Raw genomic sequence first — 6000 nt, 5'->3', positions numbered from 1 at the left:
GCCAGAATACAGTTCTCTATGGACCAATGAACGACGAGAATCCAAGTGGGCGCGGAAGGCTAAGCCTGCAGAATACGGCGGCAGTTGTGAAGCCTATTTCCTACCCACCTGCCCTGACCCCCATTAACCCGTTTAAATTTAACTTCCCCCCGCATATGCTTTTTATGACTTAAGTACCCAAAATGGGATTTCTTACAACCAAGAAAATAAAAAACAAGTTGGGAAAACCAAAATATTACCTCTCCGAGTCAAGAGATCTACTACTACAAACTTATTTACCTAGATATGGAATTATTTCACTTTTTTGAAGTAAACATTTACGAAATATTGAAGCAGTATTCCAAACATAGCGAATGTACAGTAAAGCAGACGACATTTTACATCCAATATTGATAAATCCTGGACACATGGAGATCAGTCAATGGGGAAAAGAACAGGAAATGAAGTCTACGCTTCAGCTGTTTACCGTATATTCTGATAGCTACATTCACAACTGGTTTGCAGTGTAAACACTATCGTCTCGTCTCACCTCAACAATACTCCTAGTTTGCCAACATGAATGTTTACGTTAAATAACACCAAAGCTAAATTGTAGCTAGACGCACTAATAGTCAATGCGCACCATAAAGAGAATAATAAGTCTGTAGCTACTACCCGTTTACCATTAGCCCTTTTACTAATCTAATTGCCATCATGATCTTTTCTTCTATTATAAAATCTTAACCTGATTATTTAAGAGTGTGTTTAACTTTCGGTTCACTCTGAACCGTTAATGTCTCTTCATTTCAGACACGAAAATCAGAGCCAAAAGTTTATTTCACCTCAGGCCCCAATTATTTACTCTTTGTTTCACTAAGCCTATTGCGGATAAGACTTGTTATACCCGCCGGACTCTAGGTTTTAGTTTTCTTCAGGAAGTCACTAAACCAAGGATTATTCTATATACAGATGTAGTATAGCTTAAGTAATATTTAAACAGCCATTTCAAATAACAATATTAAAAAAAATCTTTGGAATATCAAAATGAAACAGAGCTTTAAAGCTACAAAAGTACTAAATGCATCATAATTACGAAAAATACTTCCACATTTTCACTTTATATTATGGAAAAAGGGAATATTAAGGTTTTGTATGATTTCTTAACACATCAACACAAGGCTAACTGCTAACGCGACGCACTAGTGTAACAATGGACGGACACACACAGACAAAAACATAAGCTGCTTTTTAACTCTTTCCGTATTAATTTTGAGTTGAGAAACAAGATCATCTTAAATATTAAAATAAATATAATTAATATTAAATATTTTCTTCGTCAGTTGTTTGCCTTATTGAGCGTTACATCGTTTTGATAAAGAACAATTAAACATACTTGAGAGACTTGACTAATATTGGCGTTTGAAATGAAGCATACGCCGGTTGCTTTTCCTTACTCAAATAGGTAGTATATAAGGGTGTCGAACTACACTTTAAAGCAAGAACAACCGCAATTGCGAAAACCTTTTGATGGACAACCCACCCTAGGGAGGCTAGACGTTTCTCGTAACCCTAGCTGATCGCCGCGAATGTCTTAAACCGAACGATGACGATGGAGTTAGAAGCCAATGAGACAGATTGGTGTCTATGTGGAATAGACGGAAGACCAGTAGATGGTGGTGTTTAGAAGCCAGTATGTACAGAGTGGTGTCCAAGTGGGATGGACAAAGACCAGAAGATGTTGGTGATTAGAAGGCAGTATGTACAGACTGGTGTCCAAGTGGAATGGACGAAGACCAGAAGATGTTGTTGATTAGAAGCCAGTATGTACAGACTGGTGTCCAAGTGGAATGGACGAAGACCAGAAGATGGTGGTGATTAGAAGCTAGTATATACAGACTGGTGTCCATGTGGAATGGACGAAGACCAGAAGATGGTGGTGATTAGAAGCCAGTAAATACAGACTGGTGTCCATGTGGGATGGACGAAGACAAAAAGATGGTGGTGATAAGAAACCAGTGAGTACAGACTGGTGTCCGTGTGGGATGGACAAAGACCAGAAGATGGTGGTGTGAGAACTCAAGTAGAGGAGCCATTTCCGTGACTGTGAAAGCAGTTCGGAAATGGCGAACACGTTTGCTCCGATTTGGAAACTGCGAACGCGGTCACGTGGATGTAACAACACACACACACAAACACCCCCACAAACAGACACACACGATCGTTACAGAACCTCTCCGTGACATACGTCACTCGGAGAGGTAAAAACAGGGAAAAAACCTATGAAAGGTTTAAAAAATACTTTGTGTTTGAAAACTACCGCGTTTGGAATTTTGGAAGACATCCCTGATATGAATCCTTTCGCGACACCGAAAGAGGTGCTAGAAAATTGAGTGAGGTGTTTTTTCGTACCTTCAAAATACCTTTTTTTTACAGTGTAGCAATGAGTCGCGCTCTTACTCGCCGCCAATTCAGAGGGTGTTAGATCCATGGGGATGTTTTCTTGTAGAGATTCGCCGATAGTTTCAGCTTCCATCAGCAAACTTTCAAGGAAAATTTCTACGGCATCAGTCCCCCTATACGTTACGGGTGCCCTGGGCTCTCCTTGAGATTATCGTTAGAAATTATTTGATTAAAGATAAGAATTTGGTGATGTACCGTTCATTCCAATCACGACGTAGCTGAATCCACAGGCGATGTGTTCCGAGAGTTTGGTGGTTGAGAAAAGAGTCTCGTTATTTGCACAAGTCTGATAACGATTTAATATACTCTCGAAATCAGCGTATATTATAAATGGACACTATATATTTGATGATAATGGGTAAGAAATACCGAAAGAATTTAAAATCATAAAATATAGTATTTACCTTTTGCATCCATTCAAACTTATCAAGGGATAGAATTGGTTTTTTATGTGGCATTTTAATTCGCTGAGGTTTATGAATCGAGCAATGTTTAACATGCTCGGCGTGAACGGTTTTCGCGAATAGTCCCGAGAATCTATGGAGACATCGTCGACAGATATAGACTTTACCGTTGTGTTTTGTGAATTGTGATTGTTATGTTTCGATGTGTTAAAAAACTAACTGACCTACTTGGCCTACCTTATCTGTTACTGTAAACATGATAAGGACTAGTATATAAACGCCTGTCGAGTAATCGATCGTCAGCAGGATTATAATTTACACCTCTCGCTAATCTCTTATGTAATCATTGTAAATATATCATTAAACGTATAACTTGACTTTTAATCGTGTAGTGTCATGTATTAGCAATTCGTGTAATAATGAACACAACATAATGGCGACGGAGGCGAGATCCCGATAACCCCTTGCACAACGAAGATCCTCGACCACAATCACCGCCGCAAAAAGGAGTACCAGCTGACGGAGCAGAAGAGGACAAACACAACATGTCTCTTACCGCACAATTCGGAACCTTCGAAGAAAAATCCGAGTCTTGGACCCTATACGCAGAATGGCTGGGGCAGTATTTCATTGCTCATGATGTAACCGAGGAAAACAAGAAACGGGCGATGTTGCTCACCGTCATAGGAGCCTCAACGTACGCGACGTTGCGCTATATCTTGGGACCTGCCAAACCAACCGACAAGACCTACGCCGAATTAGTCAAAGCGTTAAACGACTATTTTAATCCAATACCATCAGAAATCGTCGAGCGATATAAATTCAACTCGAGAGACTGACAACAAGGAGAAACGATAGCAAAATACATCTCCGAACTCAGAAGAATGAGCGAATTTTGTATGTACGGCAACTCATTAGACGACATGCTTAGAGATCGATTGGTGTGCGGATGCAAGGACGATTCACTGCAGAAAAGGCTGTTAGCAGAAGAAAAGCTAACACTAACTGAAGCTGTTGCCATCGCACAGACAATGGAACAAGCGACACAAAATTTTAGTACCATGAGGAGCCAGTAGTACGCAGATGGAGCTGAGAGGATAAATGCGATATCCGTACTCTCCAGGAAGACACGACGTCATAAATCAAGACAGCCATCTACACTGAACCAAGAGATGAAGCCATCAAAACATAAAGGTCAAGGTCATTTCAAGAGAGCGGACAACAGTCATTCCAACAGTTGCTACAGATGCAATGGACAAGGACATGCTGCAACCAACTGCCAATACAAAGAATCCACCTGTCACGCATGCCGTAAGAAGGGACATTTATCAAAAGCCTGCAAAAACAGCCAGCGCAAAACTTGGTCGCAAACAAACCACATAGAGACTCAGGATAACGAATACGACACGTTCGAAATTCACCATATCTTCTCCGAAGAAGTACCATTGGATCAAAACGAGGAAGGAATCTACCACATGCCTGCGTTGAATGACACAAGGACAGTTGCACCTTACAAGATAGAATGCGTGATCAACCAGAAAAGCATCATCATGGAAGTAGATACTGGCTCTGCGTATTCACTCATCTCCAGCGAGAACGCCGATGGAATAATAGACAAAGAATCATTACAGCAATTCAACACAGGTCTCAAATCGTTCTCTGGACACTCCATCGAAGTCATAGGCGTCACGAGCGTCAACGCGTCGTACCAAATTCACGAAGATATCCTACCGATAGTAGTGTACGAAGGAAAAGGACCCACGCTTTGCGGCTGAAACTGGATGTCATCGGCACTTACCCATATTAGGAAATGGATTCCCAAACACAGTGGACGTAGTAGCGAACATATCCAGCACGGAAGAAACTTTAAAAGCGATACTAGACAAACATGCAGAAGTCTTCGACACCAGCACATATGGACACTTGAAAGACGTCAAAGTTCATCTGTATCGTAAACCGGGCATGGAACCGAAGTTCTTCAAAGCGCGATCTGTACCGTACGCATACAACCAAAGTCGACCAAGAACTAACAAGACTGGAAGAAGCGAAAATAATCTCTCCAATACCATTTGCACAATCAGCCGCTCGCATCGTCCCGATTTTAAAACCTAATGGCAAAGTAAGGTTATGCGGCGACTTTAAAGTCACCGCCAATCAGCAAATCCTGACGGAAAAATATCCGCTACCAAAAGCCGAGGACATATTCACCAAGCTGTAGGGATGCAAAATCTTCTCGAGGTTAGACATGAGGGATGCATACAGTCAACTGGAGTTGGACGACGAATCCAAAGATTTAGTTGTCATCAACAGTCAAAAAGGACATTTCAAGTACAACTACTTACCATACGGTATATCGTCAGCATCGGCCATATTCCAAAAGCACATGGAAGCGTTGCTAAGGAATCAAGACAATGTGACACCCATGCAGGATGATATAGCGATAGGCGGCTTAGACGAAAGGGACCATCTACGGAAATTGGACTCACTACTCCCAGTGGTAAAAGACGCAGGACTCAAGCTTAGACGTGAAAAATGTCAATTCGCTAAAACATCCCTTGATTTCCTGGGTCACCACTTGGACAAGGAAGGGCTGCATCCAATGTCAAAAAAATTTACGGCGATATCCGACGCTCCCGAACCCTAAAATGTGGAAGAACTAAGGTCATTTTTGAGTTTAATCAACTACTACGCCAAGTTCGTTCCGAATTATGCGACACAACTAGCACCATTATTCGAGCTACTATGAAAAGACGTGGATTGGAGATGGAACGAAGAGGAAAGGACGACATTTGCCAAAGCCAAGGAATTTCTAACCAAATCGAACCTACTGGTACACTTCGATCCCAACCAAGAGATACGACTTACATGCGATGCGTCACCCACTCTGGCATATGAGCGGTCATATCTCACTACGCACACGGCGATGAACGTCCGATTGCCTTCGCTTCCCGAACGATTTCTAACGCCGAGAAAAACTATTCTCAACTAGAAAAAGAAGCCTTATCTCTTATATATGGTGTGACGAAATTCCGGGATTACTTGTTGGGCCGCAAATTCAAGTTAAGCACCGATCATCAACCATTGGTCAGTTTATTAGCGGAGAATAAACCGACGCCACAAATGGCAGCCGCAAGATTGCAGAGGTGGTCACTAGCAT

Source organism: Phalangium opilio, unplaced genomic scaffold, assembly GCF_054372755.1.
Source record: "Phalangium opilio isolate 3A_F unplaced genomic scaffold, DU_Popi_V2 ptg000077l_1, whole genome shotgun sequence".
Classification (NCBI taxonomy): domain Eukaryota; kingdom Metazoa; phylum Arthropoda; class Arachnida; order Opiliones; family Phalangiidae; genus Phalangium; species Phalangium opilio.
Note: the sequence above shows the minus strand (reverse complement) of the source record.